Below are 23,664 nucleotides of genomic sequence, written 5' to 3' on the forward strand. Positions count from 1 at the left end.
CTTCCCTGAACTCTTTTTTTCCCACCTCTCCAACCCTGGAAGCAAAAAGGGGATTCCAAACTTTTCCCTCTCCTTCCAGGGCACAGCTACAAACATGGGCAGAGGAAAAGCTCCCTCAGCCCCCCCTGCCAGGCCTAAAAAGCAAATGACCTGGATCAAAGCTGGGCCCAGTCCTGGCATTCTGGGCTGTCTCTGAGGATTGGCCAAGCTCGGGTAGGTTGTCAAGCCGAGACACACCGAGCGGGATCTGCTCCAGCTCCACTGTCAGCCCTGCTGATGTCAAAGCCTTTTCTGCTGTATCCAGATGCTGCTGCACCTCCCCTGGCCCAGCCTGCTCCCAAACCTTTGGAAAAGGGAGTACAGAGGAAAAGACCAGATGTCTGAGAAATAACTAAGAGCTCTGCCAACAATAAAGTGCTGCTTTTGAGGAAAAACTCAGCCCTGGTGCCACTCAGTTTTGTAGCTGTGCTGGATCCTTCTCCTTATTTGTCCTGCTTTTTCCTTGGATTTGGCTGAAATAGAAGATCCAAGTCTGAACTCTTTGGGTTCTTATCCCACCCAGGAGTCAGATCCTCCAGTTATCCCCATTGTCCCAGCTCATTTGTCCTGTTTTTTCCTTGGATTTGGTTGGAATAGAAGACTCAACTCTGAGCTCTTGGGGGTTTTATCCCATCCAGGCATCAGGACCTCCCATTATTCCCCTTGTCCCAGCTCATTTGCCCCATTTTTACCTTGGATTTGGCTGAAATAGAAGATCCAAGTCTGAACTCTTTGAGTTTTTATCCCACCCAGGAGTCAGATCCTCCAGTTATCCCCATTGTCCCAGCTCATTTGTCCTGTTTTTTCCTTGGATTTGGTTGGAATAGAAGACTCAACTCTGAGCTCTTGGGGGTTTTATCCCATCCAGACATCACATCCTCCAGTTATCCCCCTTGTCCCAACTCCTCTGATCTTTCTTTTCCTTGGATTTGGCTGGAATAGAAGACACAGCTCTGAGCAATTTGGGTTTTTATCCCATCCAGAAGTCACATCCTTCAATTATCCCCCTTGTCCCAGCACAGGGGGAGGTTGGAAAGAGCTGTTTGGATGCACCAGGATCCTGGTTCCCTTCCTGCCCCTCATTTCTCAGCCACCTGAAGTGTCTGTGCCCAGGTGGGGTGTTTTTCAAGCTCTTTTCCTCTTTCTTGGCTGCATAAAACACTTGGCTTGTCACAGAGAGCAGCTGAAATTCCTGTTCCAACCCAGTTTTCCCCCCAAGGCTTTTGCTGTACGAGGGCAGGGCTCAGAATGAGCCACCCCAGAAATAAATAACCTCCAAACACCAAGCCCTGCTATTTTTTAAAGCCCAGGAACCTCCAGGCAGGTGTTTGGGAAGTGAGTTCATTGCCCTGGGGAAAAGTGATTTGTTTCCACACATGACATGGTGCTTTATTAAAGGGTAGAGTCTGTTTGGTGGTGGCATTCATTTGGTGGCAGCTTTTCCCTCTGGTCCTCTTTGGTTCCCTTCCCCAAGGAGGGGACCAGCAGGATGCAGGGAAGAAATGAGGTTTTTAAAGCCTCTTGATCTGTTCATCTGACCAGATGGGACTTCTGTGTGTTGTCACATTCATGCCCCCAAACTGGGAGATTCCCCATTGATGGCAATTTCTTTCCTTTCCCTAAACTTCTACTTCCTTAGTTCAGGGAGGAAACACCTGAATCACCTCAGAAATGGCACTTTTAGACCATCAGGTCTCCAGAGATGCTGGAGAAAATGCATTTTTGAGACACATTCAAGGCCAGGTTGGACAGGGCTTGGAGCAAACTGGGCTGGTGGGAGGTGTCTCTGCTCATGGCAGGGGTGGGGCTGGATGGGTTTTAATCATAGAATGGATTGGGTTGGAAAAGACCTCCCAGATCATCAAGTCCAACCCTTGGTCCAACTCCAGTCCCTTTACGAGCTCATGGCACTCAGTGCCACGGCCAAGCTCAGCTGAAAAACCTCCAGGGATGGGGAATCCACCCCCTCTCTGGGCAGCCCATTCCAATGCCTGAGCACTCTCTCTGCAAACAAGTTTTTGCTGCTCTCCAACTTCAATTTCCCCTGGCAGAGCTTGAGCCCATCGTGCCCCCTTGTCCTATTGCTGAGTGCCTGGGAGAAGAGACCAACCCCCAGCTGGCCACAACTTCCCTTCAGGCACTTCCAGACAGTGCTGAGGTCACCTCTGAGCCTCCTCTTCTCCAGGCTGAACACCCCCAGCTCCCTCAGCCTCTCCCCACAGCACTTGTGCTCCACTCCCTTCTCCAGCCTCGTTGCTCTTCTCTTCTCACTTAGGTTGGAAGAAACCTCTGAGATTATGAAGTCCAACCCTTGATCCAACCCCACTGGGATCACCAGCCCAGGGCACTCTGTGCCCTGGCACTCAGGGCACACCACTCTGTGCCCTGGGCTGGTGATCACAGTGAGGTTGGATCAAGACATGGTGGATTCTCTGTCCCTGGAGGTGTTTCAGAGGACACTCAGTGCCACATCCAGTCCCTTCTCCAGCCTCGTTGCTCTTCTCTGGTCCCGCTCCAGCCCCTCAAGATCTTTCCTCAACTGAGGGGCCCAGAACTGAACACAACACTCAAGGTGTGGCCTCCCCAAGGCAGAGTCCAGGGGAAGGGTCACTGCCCTGGGCCTGCTGGCCACGCTAGTTTGGATCCAGGCCAGGATTCCATTGGCCTTCTTGGCCACCTGGGCACACTGGTGGCTCCTGTTGAGCTTCCTGTCCCTCAGTCCCCCCAGGTCCCTCTGCCTGGCTGCTCTCCAGCCACTCTGTGCCCAGCCTGGAGCGCTGCAGGGGGTTGGGGTGGCCAAAGTTTCCCATTGGAGATTCCCATCTTTGCCCATCAAAAGGCATTTCAGAGATGCAAAAGAGCTAAAAGCAAGGCAAGGGCATAAAGAAATCCCCTTGATTCAGAGATTAAGGGGTTTGTCAGTGACCAAAAGCCCTGCAGGGATTAGAAAATCTGACCTTTTTATTTTCTCTCACTGATGGTTGTGACGAAACCAGAAGCAAAATGAAGAGTTAAATCCAAGTGCAAAGAAATGCTTTGGAGAATTTTTTGCTGCAGCACAACCCCAATGTTGCTGCTGATCAACAACACTGTGAGAGGCCAAGGCTGTGGCTCGGGATGGAATTGAGTTTCCAGGCAGGAATTAACTAAGCCATTTGTTGGGCTGGCCCAGAACCTGCTCCCAAACGTGGTAATTGGGGCTTTAACCTTTACCTTGGCAGCACAAAATAGTCCTGCTCTTCCTTTTCTCCACTCTGCCTGGGGCTGAACTCTGTGAGAAATGTCAAATAGAATTTATATGTGTGGGTGTAAGGTCTGGATGTGAATCCAAGCCTGGAATCCATCACCCAGCACAGGATCAATGGATTGGATTCCTCTTAATTGCTGCTGATCATCAATGGTAGCAATAGAGTCAGTGATGGGAACTGAGTTTGGCCCATGAATGAGGGTTGTCCCTTGTTCCAGAAGAGGCCACCAAGTTGGTTAAAGGGATGGAGCAGCTCCTGGGAGGAAAGGCTGGGAGAGCTGGGATTGTTCACCTGGAGAAGGAAAGGCTTTGACGTGAGCTGGTTGCAGCCTCCAGAACCTGAAGGGGCTGCAAGGGAGATGCAGAGAGACTCTTTCCAAGGGCCTGGAGGGAGAGGACACAGGGAATGGCTTCCCACTGCCAGAGGGCAGGGATAGGATGGGATATTGGGAAAGAAATTCTCGGCTGGGAGGGTGGGCAGGCCCTGGCACAGGTTGGGCAGAGAAGCTGTGGCTGCCCCATCCCTGGGAGTGTCCCAGGCCAGGTTGGACAGGGCTTGGAGCACCCTGGGCTGGTGGGAGGTGTCCCTGCCCATGGCAGGGGTGGCACTGGGTGGGCTTTAAGGTCCTTCCAACCCAAACCATTCCTGGATTCTGTGTAGGTGAGATACAAGAAGTGCCTGGATTTTAATTCCAGGTGGAGGAGGGACTCTGCATCAGGAACTACAGTGACAGGACACAGGGAATGGCTTCCCACTGCCAGAGGGCAGGGATAGGATGGGATATTGGGAAAGAAATCCTTGGCTGGGAGGGTGGGCAGGCCCTGGCACAGGTTGGGCAAAGAACCTGTGGCTGCCCCATCCCTGGGAGTGTCCAAGGGCAGGTTGGACAGGGCTTGGAGCACCCTGGGCTGGTGGGAAGGGGTGGAAAAGGATGGGCTTTAAGGTCCCTTCCAACCCCAACCATTCTGTGATTCAGTAAGTGAGAAATTAACTCCTTATTTTGCTTTGCTTGTGTGGCTTTTCCTTTCTCTGTTAAACTGCCTTTACCTCAATCCACCAGTTTCCTCACCTTCCCCCCTCCCTGACAGCCATGACACAGGATTTAAAGACAATTTAAGGGATTTTTGAGACACTTTATGAGCTAAAAGCTGTTGGTCAAAGGCTCAGCACCACCAGGATCTGTCCCTGGCTTGGAATATTGGGAAGGAATTGGTGGCTGGGAGGGTGGGCAGGCCCTGGCACAGGTTGGGCAGAGAAGCTGTGGCTGCCCCATCCCTGGGAGTGTCCAAGGTCAGGTTGGAAAGGGCTTGGAGCACCCTGGGCTGGTGGGAGGTGTCCCTGCCCGTGGCAGGGGTGGGACTGGGTGGTCTTTAAGGCCCTTCCCAACCCACACCATTCCATGATTCCATGTTTCTTGTTGCCACTGACCCTCTGTGTGGGCACCAACTATGTGGACACACCTCAGGAGCCTCTGCTGCTTGGATGAAGCCCACCCAACACAAACCTTTCCTCAGGTCAAGGAGGACCATGGTGGTACAAACAAGGGCTACAAGAAATACCAAACCACTCTTCCCACAGACCTCCTGATTATCAAGGCCAGGTTGGATTTGGTCCTGAGCACCCTGGGCTGGTGGGAGGTGTCCCTGCCATGACAGGTTTTGGAATGAGATGGTCTTGAAGGTCCCTTCCAACCCCAACCATTCCATGATTATGGCACTGCCCAGACAAAGAAAAGGAGCAGCTGCATCAGTAAAGCAGAAAAGCTCCTGGAAGTGACAGCACAGCCCTCACATCTCTCAGACTTCTGAGTTTGCTGTTCCAGGGTCTTCACCGGAGGCATTAAGTTGGTAACTTCATAAACATCTGAGAAGGAGAAGTTGGGGAAAGTACAAATGAGTTTCTCCTCGGTTTTAATGACTGTAATTTTCTCTTGTAACGGTAATTTCGGTAATTAATGGCTGCATTCTTCTCTCCTTGCAGTATTTGGAGATGACAAAAACTGAGCAAGTGTTTTTGTTTCAGTGACAAAAGGAGAAGATTAGCTGGTGAACGCTGACAGGAAATGTTGGGTGGGAGGAATAATCAGGAAGGACTGATAACAAGTTTAGAGGTTTTGTTTCCTCGCTGTTTTATCTCTGTTTTACTGGAAGGACCCGCAGCAAGAACAATGATCTGATGGGAGGCTGAAAATCCCTGTTGTCCTCCAAGGAGCCTGGTGGGTTCAGCACCTGCATGGACACCTCAGGACAGCTGCACCCACCAGGCAAGGTGCCAAAAGAGCCCATGGCATGGGGCTGATTTAAAAGTCTTCATTCAAATCTGGGCTCTTCCCAGATTTCAAGACAGGTCTCTGAAGCTCTTTCCCATCAGGGAAGAGAACAGTCTCTTCTTTCCTGGTTTCTTGCAAGGTCCACAGAAGGGCTTGTGTTCTCCTTGTGCTTTGAACCAAAACTTGGCTCATGGGAATCCCATCACAGGTGTTGCTTTGTGCTGTGTGGGTTTGTTTGATTGAATTTCAATTGAAATCTCCAACATATTTCAATGGAATAAAAACTAATCATCATCATCATCATCATCATCATCATCATCATCATCATCATCCCAGCACTCAGCAATAGGACAAGGGGGCACGATGGGCTCAAGCTCTGCCAGGGGAAATTGAAGTTAGAGAGCAGAAAAACCTTCTTTGCAGAGAGAGTGCTCAGGCATTGGAATGGGCTGCCCAGAGAGGGGGTGGATTCCCCATCCCTGGAGGTTTTTCAGCTGAGCTTGGCCATGACACTGAGTGCCATGATCTGGTAAAGGGACTGGAGTTGGCCCAAGGGTTGGACTTGATGGTCTGGGAAGGCTTTTCCAACCCAATCCATTCTATGATTCTATCATCATCATCATCATCATCATCATCATCATCATCATCATCCATGTCAACTTCTTGGATCCCTGCCCAGCACTGCAGGAATTACATGCCCATGGCAGCCCTTCCCAAAGGATTTTATCCCCAAGAATGTCTGGAATGCAGCCCTGGCTTAGCAGGGAGCTGTCCCTGCTGCAGATGGCCTGGCCAGCTCTGCTCACATGAGGACCAACCTCTTCTCTTCCCTTCTCTGGACTGACAGTCTCGATGGCCTACTGGGCTTTGCTGCCAGAAGGTTGTTTGGGTGAACACCCAACTCCACAGGAATCACCTTCTGCATCCAGCTGGAGGCTTGTTTGGTGTCTCCAATCCAAATTAACTTGTCTCCAAGACTTTCTCCTGGCTCTGCTGCTGAGGGCAGGGCAGAAATTAAATGCTGACTTCACCTTCAACCCTCACAGCAAAACAAACCTCACTTGCTCCACCCCTGAGGCCACAATGGGGCCACCAACCCACAGAGGCCCCTCTGCAAGCACAATAAAGGATTTATTTTTGGCATTTAATGTCTTCACCATCCCATTTCCCTGGGAGAGGTTGAGTTTCACCTCATTTTTCCCCCCTTTTTCTGTTGCCAAGTGATTTCTGCTTGTTCATCACCCTCCACTTGTGTTTTGCCAACCAGGGAGGATGTTCATGTCCGTCTGTCGTTCCTGTTCCTTTTCTGGGACCAGGGACTTGACTCAAAGATTTTTTGATGCTTCTTAAAACCAACTCCAGTCCTGCAGTGCCAAACTGCACCTGCCACAAAGGTTGCAGGAGCTTGGCCAGATCCATGGGCCACGTTTTTGGCTTGTTGTGCCCATTTTTTTTTTTCTTGCCATATGTTTGTTGGCTGCAGAAACAGCAAAGAGAAGCATTTGGGCTTTTTTAACAACAGAGTTTTTTCCAGAGGCTACACTCAGTCAGTGGCTCAGAAATTCAGCATGGGCAGTTCCCTACCTTAAAAAGAATTAATTTTTTTCAGTTTTAAAAATTGAAATACCTGAAAAAACAGCTATTTCCTAAATGAGACTGATCTATACTTTTCTTTCTTCCAAACACCCCTTTCATTGCAGCTGCTGGGATGGAAATGTGGGAACACTTTGGACCAAATCCCTGCAAAATTCACCTTTTGAAGGAAAGCTGAGGAGGTGGTTTGAGCCCACCCAGCTGATCTGCCACCAGGGCAGGCAGGACCATCACATGCTGGTGTGCATCTGGAACCCTCCAGGCCACAGCTGGAAGCTCAAGGGCTCAGCCAGCAGATTTACTTAAAAAATATATAAAAGGTTCTTTGATACCTCAAGAATAAGCCTCAGTCTTGTTCCCAAGAGGTATTTTTATTGATGATTTAGTGGAGAAAATAAAGGCAACTTGGCAGAACTTCCAAAGGGCACTGCACAAACCAGACAAGACATCCCACCATGGCCCTGAACCAGCACAAGTTGATCCACAGCACTGAAACCAAGATCCAACCCCTCCACAACACTTAAACCAAGATCCAATCCCTCCATAATTCTTAAGCTGAGATCCAGTCTCTCCAGAACACTTAAGGCAAGATCCAATCTATCCACAACACTTAAGTCAAGATCCAAACCCTCCACAACATTTAAACAAGATTCAACCCCTCCACAACACTGAAGTCAAGCTCTGATCTCTCCATGACGCTTAAGCCAAGATCCAAACCCTCTACAACACTTGAGTCAAGTTCTAATCCCTCCATAATTCTTAAGCTGAGATCCAGTCTCTCCAGAACACTTAAGGCAAGATCCAATCTATCCACAACACTTAAGTCAAGATCCAACCCCTCCAGAACACTTAAGTCAAGATCTGATGCCTATACAACAATTAAGATCCAATCCCTCCACAACACTTAAGTCAAGATCCAAACCCTGTACAACACCTAAGCCAAGATCCAACCACTCCACAACATTTAAACCAAGATCCAACCCCTCTACAACACTTAAGCTGAGATCCAAACCCTCTACAACACTTAAGTCAAGATCCAATCCCTCCATAACATTTAAGCTGAGATCCAATCTCTCCACAACACTCAAGTCAAGATCCAACCCCTTCACAACAGTGAAGTCAAGTTCTAATCCCTCCATAATGCTTAAGCTGAGATCCAGTCTCTCCAGAACACTTAAGGCAAGATCCAATCTATCCACAACACTTAAGTCAAGATCCAAACCCTCTACAACACTTAAGATCCAAACCATCCACAACACTTAAGCCAAGATCCAACCCCTTCACAACATTTAAACCAAGATCCAAACCCTCCACAACATTTAAACCAAGATCCAATCTCTCCACAACACTTAAGTCAAGATCCAACCCCTCCAGAACACTTAAGTCAAGCTCTAATCGCTTCATGACGCTTAAGCCAAGATCCAAACCCTCTACAACACTTAAGTCAAGATCCAACCCCTGCATAACATTTAAGCTGAGATCCAATCCCTCCACAACACTTAAGTCAAGATCCAATCCCTCCACAACACTTAAACCAAGATCCAACCCCTTCACAACACTGAAGTCAAGTTCTAATCCCTCCATAATGCTTAAGCTGAGATCCAATCTCTCCAGAACACTTAGGGCAAGATCCAATCTATCCACAATGCTTAAGTCAAGATCCAAACCCTCCACAACACCTAAGCCAAGATCCAACCACTCCACAACATTTAAACCAAGATCCAACCCCTCTACAACACTTAAGCTGAGATCCAAACCCTCTACAACACTTAAGTCAAGATCCAATCCCTCCATAACATTTAAGCTGAGATCCAATCTCTCCACAATACTTAAGACAAGACCCAACCCCTCCAGAACACTTAAGTCATGATCTGATGCCTATACAACAATTAAGATCCAACCCCTCCACAACATTTAGACAAGATCCAAACCTTCTACAACACTTAAGTCAAGATCTAAACCCTCCAGAACAGTTAAGTCAAGATCCAAACCTTCTACAACACTTAAGTCAAGATCTAAACCCTCTACAACACTTAAGTCAAGATCCAAACCTTCTACAACACTTAAGTCAAGATCTAAACCCTCCAGAACACTTAAGTCAAGATCCAAACCTTCTACAACACTTAAGTCAAGATCTAAACCCTCTACAACACTTAAGTCAAGATCCAAAACTTCCACAAGACTTAAGTAAAGATGCAATCCCTCCAGAACATTTAAGTCATGATCTGATGCCTATACAACAATTAAGATCCAATCCCTCCACAATACTTAACTCAGGATCCAATCCCTCCACAACACTGAAGTCAAGAGCCAATCCCTCCATAACACTTAAGTCAAGATCCAAACCCTCAACAACACTTAAGTCAAGACCCAAGCCCTCCACAACACTCAAGATCCAAGCCCTCCACACCACTTGTCAAAGGTTTTCTACACTACATGAACTCCTTTCTACTTTCCAGAGATTGTTCCTACATGAGCTCCTTTCTGCTTTCCAGAGGTTGTTCTTCTCCTTGGACTGGTGAGGTTGGAAGTCCAAGCCAGAGGATGGAGATTGTGTTGAAGTCCTTTACATGCTGCTTCCACCTGGCTTAGCTCTCAGAATCATGGAATCATGGAATGGTTTGAGGTAGACGGGACCTTAAAGATCATCCCATCCCACCCCCTGCCATGGGCAGGGACACCTCCCACCAGCCCAGGTGGATCCAACCTGGCCTGGGACACTCCCAGCGATGGGGCAGCCACAGCTTCTCTGCCCAACCTGTGCCAGGGCCTGCCCACCCTCCCAGCCAGCAATTCCTTCCCAATATCCATAGAATGTTTTGGGCTCAGAGGGACTTCAAGGCTCATCCAGTTCAACCCCCTGCAACAATCAGGGACACCTTCCAGTAGATCGTGTTACTCTTCTGCTGTGTTTGCTCCATCCCTCTCAGGGCCAAGTCTGGGGCCCTCACCTTGTGACGTCTCACCCCATAGAGACAAGGCCAGAGGCTTTTCACAAAGGGCTTTAGAAAAGGGCACCTCAACCCATGTTTTTAAAGTGCCAGACTGGGGTAGAGCTCGTGTTTGGCACCAGCAGGGCACAGGAAGGGGAAGGTGCCACGTGGCTTTTGTTAACAGCAGTGCTGGCTCCTCTCTCTGCTTTCCTGACCTACTTACTCCATCCTGCTCTGCATCATCCTGAAAAACACGTTGGAAGGGGCCTCATGCTGAGCTGCCAAGGAAAGATCTGGCTCAGAGCAAGGCCTTGGAGACCCAGCTCCAGCCTGGGCAGGAGCAGGAGAGGGGCAGCAGGTGCAGGAGAGGAATCACAGGATCATTTGGGTTGGAAAAGCTCTCCCAGCCCATGGAGTCCACCCTGTGCTTTATGCCCACCTTGGAAAAGCCCTCCCAGCCCATGGAGCCCACCCTGTGCTTGATGCCCACCTTGCCAAAGCCCTCCCAGCCCACGGAGCCCACCCCGTGCCCGATGCCCACCTTGGAAAAGCCCTCCCAAGCCCATGGAGCCCACCCTGTGCCTGATGCCCATCTTGGAAAAGCCCTCCCAGTCCCTGGAGCCCACCCTGTGCCCAATGCCCACCTTGGAAAAGCCCTCCCAGTCCCTGGAGCTCACCCTGTGCCCAATGCCCACCTTGGAAAAGCCCTGCCAGCCCATGGAGCCCACCCTGTGCCCGATGCCCACCTTGTCCCCCAGCCCAGAGCTCTGAGTGCCACGGCCAGTCCTGCCTTGGGCACCTCCAGGGCTGGGCACTCCAAACCTCCCTGGGCAGCCCCTTCCAGTACCTCATCACCCTTTCCATGAACAAATCCCTCCTGATGTCCACCCTGAACCTCCCCTGGTGCAGTTTGAGACCATTTCCTCTCATCCTGTCACTCATTGCCTGGGAGAAGAGCTCAACTCCCACCTTGCCATTAATTATCTTTCAGGTAATTAAACTACCTAAAAGGACCAGGGAGCTTTGCAGAGGAGAAGGGGAAGGCAGAAATCCCCTCATCCAGCATCTCTTTATGGACCACAACCACCACCAAGCACCTCGGGAAAGCTGCAAACACAGTAAGTGTTTCTAGAGGGTGATTTGGGCAAAGGGACACCTGCCCTGCGAGGACAGAGCTCTGCAAGGCAACAGGACTGATGTGAGAAAAAAATCTGGTTTAACAACCTGTTCTTTCCCTTTTCTTGCTCAAGACTTGCTGAAAAAGAAGTGCAAGATCACCTTGGAGATGGTTTAAAGCCCAGAAGGTTCAGCCAACACCACTGGGATGCAGCCACAGAGCAGGGAGGGAAGGGCAGGGGTGGGAGGGTGGAAAAGGGATGAAGACAAATCCTAAGGAACTTCCATCCCACATTACCCCTGAAGTTCCCCCTGGCAGAAAAACCTTGTGGATTGGCTCAAGCTTGTAAAAATAATTCCCCCACAAACAAAATATGCAAAAAGGACCAAACCAAAATCCCCAAAGAGCGCATTGAATTGTGGGTTGAACCAAACCTGTAATAAACCTTTTGTTTCCTTTTGCTTGGGCTGTTTCTAAAAATAAAGGCTAATGGAGGTCAAATTTGAAATATCACTTCACACCTCCCCCAAAAAAGAAGAGTTTTGTGCTGGAATTAGCAATCAAAATCCATTTCACAGCCTCCAAAAGAGAAAAAAAAAAAAGAAAAACAAATCTCCAATCTTTTAGCTGTGTGTTTCTAACCAAAATGTTTTGCTAAACCCAGCCAGGATGAACAAGCATTTCTGGTCAGCCTGAATAGGTTTTATTTCTCTTTTTTTTTTGTTGTTCAGGGAGATAAAATATTCTACCAAATGTATGCATTAATTTATTATGCATTTTTGCCTGTAAATACAAACGCTGCTTTATGCCCACAAAAAAAATAAAAAAAAAAAAAAGAAAAGCACAAGCTATGATTTAAAATAAAATGTTTATATTAACACTGAAAGTTGGGCTTCGTGCCTAGCAGAGAAAATAATGTCAATTATCCACACAAATAGCTTTCCAAACCTCTCAGTGCCTGCTTTCTGCATGAGCAGTTCGATTCACAGAAATTGGAGATGGGAAAAGATCTTATTAGTGCAGCTCACCTGCCTCGCTGCCACCAAAGCTTTGGCCCCCACTGGGTGTTTTCTGGTTGGGTTTGCCCAGCCTGGATTTGAAATGATGATGGGGGTCTCAAGGGGTAGCCTGGATTTTTTTTCCACATCATTAGCAAGCAGAAATATTGCAGTTCTGCCTGGAAAAACCCAGCCTTGAAGGCTGAGGGGCTGAAAAACTCCCCCACCTGGAGGGGATGGACAGGATCTGAAAGGCAGCGCTGCCTGGGCACAGCTTGGCACATCTAAGGAGCCCTGAAGATGGGGCTTCCATCAGCCCTTGGTGGTCTGGAGCTCTGGGATGGGCAGGGGGTGTTGTTGCTCTTCCTCCTTGTCCCAGTTCAGCAGGTGGGACCAGTTTATCCCTGGGTGGGTGTGACCAAAGCTGGGCATTCTCCACCCTCCATTCATTGCCCACCAACTCTTCCCAAGGGCCCATTGGCAGCAGCTGCCCAGGGCACACCTGAGCCCTCAGGCTGGGAGCTGGCTGGGAAAGAAGCCTGGCAGAGGAGCTGGGAGAACTGCCCTGCAGGGAGTCCTTGGCACCTCCACACCCACCTGAGGGCTCAGCTCTGCTCAGGGGCCAGCAACCATTCCAAAATCCCCCCTGACTCCCAGAGTCACATCCCCCAGGGTGGAACTCCCTGCCCTGGGGGAGGCACTGGGGGCTCCCACCCAAACCTGAGGGGAGGGAATCTTGGGCTTTGGGGACTTGGGAAACTGGCAGGAGAAATGAACCCAACACAAAGAGATTATAAGTCAGAGTTACAATTTAATAACAATATTACAAGAAATGCAATGGCACAAAGAGAAATTGGGTTTAACCCCCAACCCCAGCAGTGTAACCCACCCCCTGGGGCACAAACACAGGGGGGTTTGGTGGCCCCTGTGCTGAGCCCCACGTGGTTCCTTCGAGTCCAAAGGCAAAGGAAGGGACAAAGCTGTTGGTGCAGATGATGGCACAGTCTGGGGGAGAGTGGTGGGCTCCTCCTGGCCAGGGGCTGCTCCTCCTCTGGATCCAACCAGTGGTCCCAGAGGTCCCCAAAGCCCAAGATTCCATCCCCTCAGGTTTGGGTGGGAGCCCCCAGTGCCTCCCCCAGGGCAGGGAGTTCCACCCTGGGGGATCTGACTCTGGCAGTCAGGGGGGATTTTGGAATGGTTGCTGGCCCCTGAGCAGAGCTGAGCCCTCAGGTGGGTGTGGAGGTGCCAAGGACTCCCTGCAGGGCAGTTCTCCCAGCTCCTCTGCCAGGCTTCTTTCCCAGCCAGCTCCCAGCCTGAGGGCTCAGGTGTGCCCTGGGCAGCTGCTGCCAATGGGCCCTTGGGAAGAGTTGGTGGGCAATGAATGGAGGGTGGAGAATGCCCAGCTTTGGTCACCCCCACCCAGGGATAAACTGGTCCCACCTGCTGAACTGGGACAAGGTGCCAGCTGCTAAGATAAGAATGGAATTTGTCTGGAGACCTTGAGCTGGTGCAGAAGCAAGAAATGAAGCTGCAGAAACTCCATGGAGTAACATCAATAGAATTCTTTTGTAAAGTTAAAATAAGTGGCATTAAGACTGTTTAAATCTAGCATTGTTTAGGAAATATGTGTTAGTCAATAATTAGCTATAGCTGAGTTATATTAGACAGTTTGCATGGGGAGTGTGGATTTTAAGATTGTGTGTAACTGTGTGAAAAAATAGTTCTGAATACAGACCCTCCTGAAACTTGAATATTCTTCCACAAGAATAGTTTAAATATTGTTAATGTAAACATAGTTGCACCTTTATCCTTCCCTTCCCTTCCCAAACCTTCCCTTCCCAAACCTTCCCTTCCCAAACCTTCCCAGACCTTCCCTTCCCTTCTTCTGCTCTTCTTCTCTCCACAACTACCTCATAACTGTACCCCTTGATGAAGAGGACCAAGAAATAAAATACCAAACAGTAAAACCTCCTAAAATGAGATGCAGCCACGTGATTTATTTAACAACAGGGATTGAAGCCCCTGAGAAGCCCCTAAAAGCTCAACTGAGAACTGTGTCTGTGGACATCAGGCATCATGACAATTTTTTAATTACTTATATTCTTACTGATTGTCCAAAGAAGACACTGCAGAGGGGAAAAAAAACAATCAGAAGATGCTGGTGCTGTCTCGTTGCGGGACCTCTTTGTCCAAGCTCAGCTTGATGGATGGTGAGAGGAGAAAAGGAGAAACGTGTCCAAGTTTTGTTTGCCCAGCAGCTCCCTCCAGGATCTCAGCAACCAGCCCTGGAGTCTGAGAGGAGCTCTCCTCCAGTCCAAACAACCCTGACAGAGACACCCTGTCACATCCTTTTTTTAAAGGTCACCAGCACCGAGCTGAGCTTGTCTATCAATTTATCAGCTCTTTGCTTAAAGCAGCTTGAAGAGAAACTTCCCATGGTGAATTAGGGTTGAGCAGCATGTTCTTCTCTGATAAGCACAATCCGTGGGGCTGAGACTCTGTCCCTGCTCCCAGAATTGCTGCCTGGTGAGGCCCCGAGTTATCTGCAGGGATCAAAATGCATCTCCTCCTCCTCGAGACATCAGGCACAGAAGCAGCTGCTGAAGCAAATGAGATTTCCTGGATTTCTTGTTTTGGCCAAAAATAGCATTATTTCATTGCTGCTTTTATGTAGAGATAGCACAGAATGGTTTGGGTTGGAAGGGACTGTAAAGGTCATCCAGACCAACCCCGTGTAATGGGCAGGGACATCTTCAACTTGACAAGGTTGCTCCTCATCCAACCTGACCTTGAATGTTTCCAGGGATGGGCCAGCCTTTCACCACCATCATTGTAAAACATTTCTTCCTTCTACCAAATCTAAATCAACCCCCACCTGATTACCCTCCACATCCTGCTCATGGTCCTCCCCCACTCAGCTGCACCAGCAGCTCAGGACTGACCCTCACCACAGGGAATGTTCCAGTTCTGCCAAACGAGTCCTCTGCTGTTGAAGCTTCTGCTACCCTGAGATCAGCTCAGTTGGTTAAAACTTGGCTGTAATTACACCAAGGTCATGGGTTCAATCCCCTGTGTAGGTCATTGACTGAAGAGTTGGACTCGATGATCCTTGTGGGTCCCTCCAACTCAGAAGAGTCTGGGGTTCTGTGAGTCAAACCATGGTGTGAGGGTGATTGACAGAAAGATGGAGCCCTTCCCTGGCCCCTCCTGGTCCCTCTCGTACTGTCAGCCCCCACCTCTGGGGCAAAGGACTGTGCCCTGGAATCATAGAACAGAATGGATTGGGTTGGAAAAGACCTCCCAGATCATCAAGTCCAACCCTTGGGCCAACTCCAGTCCCTTTACCAGATCACGGCACTCAGTGCCACAGCCAAGCTCAGGTGAAAAACCTCCAGGGATGGGGAATCCACCCCCTCTCTGGGCAGCCCATTCCAATGCCTGAGCACTCTCTCTGCAAAGAAGTTTTTGCCGCTCTCCAACTTCAATTTCCCCTGGCAGAGCTTGAGCCCATCGTGCCCCCTTGTCCTATTGCTGAGTGCCTGGGAGAAGAGACCAACACCCACCTGGCCACAACTTCCCTTCAGTTCACACCCTTGCTGTGTGCCCACACCCAGGAGGCTCCTCCAGCAGGAGGGTTTGGCATCAGGGAGCACAACTGGGTGGATCTCACAACTCTGATATTAAAACAACTCCCCCAGACCTGGCTCAGTGCCCTAAAACCCCAATTCCCTGATCCTCAGTCCTTGTAGCACATCAGTGCCCACTCAACAAGGACAATGTGTGTCCCTCCCTCCACATCACAGGCTTGGCTTCACCAGGATCCAGATTTTTTTTCAGAACAATTGAAAGCCTGAGCAGCTCCTGCACTTCAGAGCCAGGAATAAGTGCAGCAGATCCAATCCTAGGACCTGTTCCAAGCTCCCTTTGTCCTTTCTCTGCTGGGAAAACTCAGTCCTGTTCTCTCCTCAGCACCTTCTCTGTCACAAACAAACCTTGGTGAAGGTTCTGGGGCTCTCCTGGAGGTAAATGATGAGTTCAGGCTCCTCAGGAACTCTGATGACCCTGAGGAAGGAACTGGACAGAGTTTCAGAGACTCACACAGTGATGGAACAGATATTGCAAGAGCTGCCTTTAGATCCAAACTGGCATCTCCTCTGAAAGGTCATTTCTCTCCTCCTGAATGTCCCTGAATATCCCTCTGACACCTTCCCCAATCTTGAGGAGCAAATCTGTCTCTTCCCACCTCCTGACCACCTTTCCCTAACACCTCATTTATTTATCATTGTTTTATTCCTCTCCAATTAATTCCTATCCCTCACTTGATTCCACTTTTTAATTCTCTTATTCCTTTTTTAATAACTTATATTCTTACTGATTGACCAAAGAACTCAGGGATAGGAAATTTTAGTTTGGTTTTTTTTTAATAATCCATTCTATTGCTGCTCCTCATTTTCTATTCTCTTGTTGTCCTGGCTCTCTGATGTAACCCAGGAGTGGATTTTCTCATTTCCAGTCCCCTGCTTGCAGCCAAAATTCATAAATCTGAGCAGGGCAATTAAAATAGTAATAATAACAGTAATAATAATAGCAACAAGAGTGGATAAAGATGAAACTGTAGCAGCCTGAAGGCAGAGAAATGGCCATTAAGACCAGAGAGCTCTGAGAGCTCATGTCATGCCATGGATTGATCCAGAGGTTTCTAAACATGGACATCCTCCAGTGGACTCTGGAGGAGTCTTTATCAATTAAATTATTTATTAAAGTCTCCACATTTTAGCCACTTGAGCTCTTCTACAGAGTCAAGTCTTTAAAGACCTGCTGGGAGAGATTTGGGCCAGTGTCCAAGTGTTGGTGTCAAGACATGGAAATCAGGGATTTGGTCCATGGGCATCACACAGTGGAGAGGATCTGGTGACTCCCAAGCATCCAGACCTTCTCCAGTCCATCATCTTCCTTCAACAGAGCATCCAATGCCATGCAAGGGTGTCCTGGCTTATTCCAGCCATGATGTGGCAGCAGGACCAGGGTGGTGACTGTCCCCTGGGGTCAATTTGGGTTCCTCACAACAAGATACTGAGGGGTTGGAGCGTGGGCAGGGCAGGGAATGGAGCTGGGAAGGGGCTGGAGCAGCAGGAGAAGGATCTGGAGAACTCCTGAGGGAGCTGGGGGGGCTCAGCCTGGAGAAAAGAAGGCTCAGGGGGGATCTCCTGGATCCCTAAAATTCCTTGGAAAGAGTGGGGAGCCAGGTTGGGTTGGGCTCTGCTCCAGGGAACAGGGACAGGAAGAGAGGGAACGGCCTCAGGCTGGGCCAGGGGAGGTTTAAGTTGGACATTATCAGGAATTTCTTCTTGGAAATGATGGTCAGGCATTGAAAGGAGCTGCCCAGGGCAGGGGTGGATCCCCATCCCTGGAGGGATTTCAAAGCCCTGTGGATGTGGCACTTGGGGACATGGTCAGTGGTGGCCTTGGCAGTGCTGGGGGAATGACTGAACTGAATGATCTCAGAGGGCTTTTCCAACCTAAATGATTCCCAAATTCTGTGCTCTAAAAAACACCTTCTGACTGTCTACACTGACCTAAAAATTGGGGCCAAACCTCCAGCATGGAAATGTTTGCCCTCCACTCCCAAATGGGGCAAGACCCACACCCAGGAAGATTCTCCCACCTCACCACAAGGCAGAATAAACCTGGTGCCTTTAAACAGACCTTTTTCCAGCTGTTTGTTGGACATTCTTTCCCCTCTCCTTCCAGCCCGAACCATCAGCAGGTTGGAAAGGAGCCTGGAAACGTTCCTGACAATGCTGCAGGTCCCTCTGCTTTTGACGGTCCCTTTTATTCCGCCCATTATTCCGCTCCAATGTGGTTATTGCCTCATTAGTATTTAAATCAGCTGATAACACAGGGCGAGAGAGCCCTTTCCTTCCGACAGCAGCTTTTCCAGCCTCTCTCCGGAGGTGACAACGGGGCCAGTCGGTGCCATTCCTGCCCAACAGGCTGCGATTTTCAGCCTGCAGAAGGCTGGGGGAGATTAAGCTTTTTGCCAGCCACAAAGGGAGGATTAGGGAGCTTATTGTGGGCCGAGAAAATGAGCTGAGAGGGAGTAAGAGCAGCGGTTCGCTCTCCTGATGGCCAACACAGCCCCGAGGCAGCGAGGGAGGAGCAGGGGGTGGTTTCGAGCAGCTTTGGTGGCTGCAGTGACCCGACTTTGTGGGCTGGATGATGAGCAGAATGTCACAGCTCTGTGAAAAACAGAGAGGAAGAGGCAGAATGGGGAGAGGAGAAAGCAGAAAGGTGGAGTTGATTTAGGGTCATCTTCTCCCACCCTGCCCTCCATGCCCTCCATGCAGGGTTGGAGAAAACATCAGCAAGGCAGAAAGGGACCTGGGGGGACTGAGGGACAGGAAGCTCAACAGGAGCCAAGAGTGTGCCCAGGTGGCCAAGAAGGCCAAGGGGATCCTGGCCTGGATCCAAACTAGCGTGGCCAGCAGGCCCAGGGCAGTGACCCTTCCCCTGGACTCTGCCTTGGGGAGGCCACACCTTGAGTGTTGTGTTCAGTTCTGGGCCCCTCATGTCAGGCAAGATCTTGAGGGGCTGGAGCGGGGCCAGAGAAGAGCAACGAGGCTGGAGAAGGGACTGGATGTGGCACCGAGTGTCCTCTTAAACACCTCCAGGGACAGAGAATCCACCATGTCTTGATCCAACCCCACTGTGATCACCAGTACTCTGTGCCCTGGGCTGGTGATCACAGTAGGGTTGGATCAAGGGTTGGATTTGATAATCTCAGAGGTCTCTTCCAACCCAAGTGAGAAGAGAAGAGCAACGAGGCTGGAGAAGGGAGTGGAGTACAAGTGCTGTGGGGAGAGGCTGAGGGAGCTGGGGGTGTTTAGCCTGGAGAAGAGGAGGCTCAGAGGTGACCTCAGCACTGTCTGGAACTCCCTGAAGGGAAGTTGTGGCCAGCTGGGGGTTGGTCTCTTCTCCCAGGCACTCAGCAATAGGACAAGGGGGCACGATGGGCTCAAGCTCTGCCAGGGGAAATTGAAGTTGGAGAGCAGAAAAAACTTCTTTGCAGAGAGAGTGCTCAGGGATTGGAATGGGCTGCCCAGAGAGGGGGTGGATTCCCCATCCCTGGAGGTTTTTCAGCTGAGCTTGGCCGTGGCACTGAGTGCCATGATCTGGTAAAGGGACTGGAGTTGGCCCAAGAGTTGGACTTGATGATCTCAGAGGTCTTTTCCAGCCCAATCCATTCTAGGATTCTGTGTTGATGTCCCTACAGGTTTCTTGGGTGACCTTGGCCAAGGCTGGTGCTGCCCAATGTGATTCTTGTGGATAATCCAATCTGTGACCCCTGAGCATTGTCCTTAAATTCCTGAGAAATGGAGAGGGTGATCCTCTGCTTTCTCAGGGCAGGAGATTTCTCTCAGGCAAACAACAGTAGGACAAGAGGGCACGGGCTTTAAGCTCTGCCAAGGGAGGTTTAGGTTGGATATCAGGAAGAAGTTCTTTCCAGAGAGAGTGCTCAGGCATTGGAATGGGCTGCCCAGAGAGGGGGTGGATTCCCCACCCCTGGAGCTGTTTAAGGTGAGACTGGACGTGGCACTGAGTGCCATGATCTGGTGATCACAGTGGGGTTGGATTAAGGTTGAATTTGATGCTCTCAGAGGTCTCTTCCAACCCAGTCCATTCTATGATTCTATGACTGTGAGATTGCCCATTTTCTGCCCAGAAGGTTCCCCACCCATCCCCTACCCCTTTGCCACTTTGGTTCCCCTGTCCCAGCAACATCAAGATCAGCAGGGACTGCAGTGGGAACAGCAAGACCGAAGGGGTGATCCACCTTTTCTTTTGCACCTGGAACCTGCCCAAAGCAGTGGTGGAGCAGCAGAAGGCTGGCACTGATCCCACACATCCAGCAGCTGCTTTTCCCGAGGCTGGAAGGCAGGGATTGGCCAAAATCAATGCTGCATGAATGCCTGAGGGGAGGGCTCCTCACTGCCCACAAAACCAGGAGAGGGAAGGAGAAAACTGGGCTGGAGAGAACAGCCTCGTGTAGGGGATGAGGGAAAAGGGGGATTGTCACAGATTTGCTTACTCAGGGTTTGGGAATATCCATGTTTAAACCCCTGCTCTGCCACAGCTTTGCTGTATTAACATGGGTCAGAGTCTGAAGGGTGACCAAGCAGGTCTTGCTCCAACTTGGGACATCTCAGAGCCCCTTAATGGCCTTCTCTGTCACCCTGAGGCTGGGGCCAAGCTGCTCTGCCAGGCAATCTGTTTCCCTCCTGGGGGACTTGGATCTGAGTCAGGAGTTTTGGGCTGGCATCATAGTTTGAAAAAGGGACAGTGTTTCCACCAAAATATGGTTCTCCTTTTCCACAGTGGAGTTGGTGCCTTTCCCCCTTTTCTGGGGCATTGCAAGGGTCTCATCATTCAGGGGCCGGCTGAGTCTGGATCCACCAAGAGTCATCCTGGAAAAGAAAATGGGAGTCTCACAGGGTGACTGATGTGACAGGCCCCAGGGAATGGCTGGAGCTGTGCCAGGGCAGGGGCAGCACCCAGGGAAGGGCTGGAGCTGTGCCAGGGCAGGGACAGCACCCAGGGAAGGGCTGGAGCTGTGCCAGGGCAGGGACAGCACCCAGGGAAGGACTGGAGCTGTGCCAGGGCAGGGACAGCACCCAGGGAAGGGCTGGAGCTGTGCCAGGGCAGGGACAGCACCCAGGGAAGGGCTGGAGCTGTGCCAGGGCAGGGACAGCACCCAGGGAAGGGCTGGAGCTGTGCCAGGGCAGGCTCAGGTGGGATCTCAGGGAAAGGGTCCGTTCCAGCTCAGGATACTCTGTGGTTCTATGTGAGAAGAGCTGGATGGCTTCACTGCCATTCCTTGCAGAGAGATGTTCCTCACCTCCTTCCATCCCCAACCCAATGCTGGGGTGTGACCTCATCCTTCAGGTGCCACAAGACCTGTGAGAAGCCAAGCAGAGGCTGCAGGGCTGTTCCCATGGGAGTTGTGCTGCTTAGTCCTGATGGGGGGACACAGAGACATCTCTGATCCCAGAATTACAGAATGGGCTGAGCTGCAAAGGACCCACCAGGACCATCCAGTCCCAGCCCTGGCCCTGCACAGACACCCCAACAATCCCACCCTGTGCCCCAGAGCATCATCCCAACCCTCCTGGTGCTCTGGCAGCCTTGGGGCCGTGCCCACTGCCCTGGGGAGCCTGGGCAGTGCCCACCACCCTCTGGGGGACAAGCCTTTCCCTGAGATCCCACCTGAGCCTGCCCAGGTACAGCTCCAGCCCTTCCCTGGGTGCTGTCCCTGCTCTGGCACAGCTCCAGCCCTTCCCTGTGCCCTGTCCCTGCCCTGGCACAGCTCCAGTCCTTCCCTGGGTGCTGTCCCTGGTCCCACAGAGCAGAGCTCAGTGCCTGCCCCTCCACAGAAAATCAGAGCAGGAGAGTTTCTCTGTGTTCTGTTCTTCAGACCAGTTCACGAGTCTGAATCTTCTTTTTAGCCCCATTTTACTCTGGTTATTTTTTCCCTTCTGAACTCAGCAGGTCCCATTCCCAACTTCCCTTCGCCGCAGGATCTCAGCCCGACATTTCAAAGCTCTCTCCTCTCTCTGGGCAGAGCCTGAGCAAACAAGCTCGATGATCTAAGTCTCTCCACAGAGAAAGAGGAATGTGCTCCCTGGTGCTCCGGTGCGCGGTGTGAAAGCGATCCCTGCAGAGAAAGGTTTGCAAATGAGAAGTGACAGGCACCTCCCACCTTGGCATCTCTTCCCGGAGCTTCCCAGCGCTTCCCGTGCCCCCCTACGATGGCATCGCTTCCCCCTCATCGCCTTCAGCAGCGTGGGCAGCAGCAATTCCCTTCTGCTTCCCTTGTTTCTCCTGCCAGGACAAACGTGGCCTCTCAGTCTTCCCGTTTCCAGCAGGATTTGAGGGGCTGAGACGGTTCTGTGAAGAGCAGGTTTTTTTCCCAGTAAAACCCAGTGATGTTCAGCTCTGCTGTTCCCTGCAAAGCAAGGGAGGGCCCTCAGCCAGAGAAAAGGTCACTGCTGGATGATGTCCTTCATCATCCCCAGTCCCCCTTCCCCTTCTCTCCCCTTCCTCTCCCCTTCCTTCCTTTCTCCTTCCCCTTCCCCTTCCCAAACCTTCCCTTCCCAAACCTTCCCTTCCCTTCCTAAACCTTCTCTTCTCTTCCCTTCCCTTCCCCTTTCCCTTCCCCTTCCCCTTCCCCTTTCCCCTTCCCCTTTCCCTTTCCCCTTTTCCCTTTCCCCTTTTCCCTTTCCCTTTCCCCTTTTCCCTTTCCCCTTTCCCTTTCCCTTTTCCCTTTCCCTTTCCCCTTCCCCTTCCCCTTCCCCTTCCCCTTCCCCTTCCCCTTCCCCTTCCCCTTCCCTTTCCTCCCCTTCCCCTTCCCTTTCCTCCCCTTCCCCTTGCCCTGCCCTGCCCTTCCCCTATTTACAAAAATACCATCCAGTCCAACCATCCCCCAGCACTGCCAAGGCCACCACTGACCATGTCCCCAAGTGCCACATCCCCAGGGCTTTGAAATCCCTCCAGGGATGGTGATTCCATCACCTCCCTGTTCCAAACCACGTTGTTGTGACACATCAAACACAAGAAGAGAGATTTGGATGAGCAAAATGAATGACTCGGAGGGTGTTTTCACCCCTGACCACGAGTCTGGATGTGACTCCAGACAGCAAAGCCCTTCCCTGTGCCCTGGATGGAGGCACACAAAGGATGGAGACCTGGGAGCATTCCCTTAAGGAATCCCGTGATGATTCCCACTCTCCCTGCAGAGTGAACCATCTCTGCCTCAGCCAGGACGAAATAAACCCCCCCAAAGCGAATCAGAAATCAGCTGCCAGGCTGGAAAACTCTGCATTTTCCTAAGAAAGCCTCCAAATTCCTCAGGATTCCCTTGGCAGCCTTTGCCGCGCCGTGGGAAATAAGCCGTTCCCTTTTAATTGGCGGAATTGCGGGAAGAACTTGTTTAAATGCATTTTGGGTCCATCCAGAGTACAACAAGAACGGAACAAAATTAAAAATACAGAGTTGTCCCTGCCCTTCCCTTCAAATCAGAAAAAAAATTAAAAAAAAGATCATTTCAGGATGCACAGCGAGAGGATATTATTTTTTCCCCTCTCTCAGAGGAAAGGTTTCAGCTTGTTGCTTTCCTCCCCTCATTTTAATTGCAGAGTAATCACCACGTTTTGCTAAATTTTGAAAGTGGAAAATGAAAAAACCAAACCATTCCACGCGACAAAATTATTACAATGGAACCGCTGCGACTGTTTCGGAATAATTTATAAAATCAGCCTCCAAAAAAAACGGGGAGAAAAGAATACAAGTGGCTTTGGATGAAATGACTGGAAAACTGGTTCGCTGAGAGTCACTCCAGCCAAAGGAACGTTTTCCAGCAGCATCAGCTGTTGGAGCAAACCCCATTCCAAAGGCTGGAGCGGCCCCTTTA

Source organism: Pithys albifrons, chromosome 5 (genome assembly GCF_047495875.1).
Source record: "Pithys albifrons albifrons isolate INPA30051 chromosome 5, PitAlb_v1, whole genome shotgun sequence".
NCBI classification, from domain to species: domain Eukaryota; kingdom Metazoa; phylum Chordata; class Aves; order Passeriformes; family Thamnophilidae; genus Pithys; species Pithys albifrons.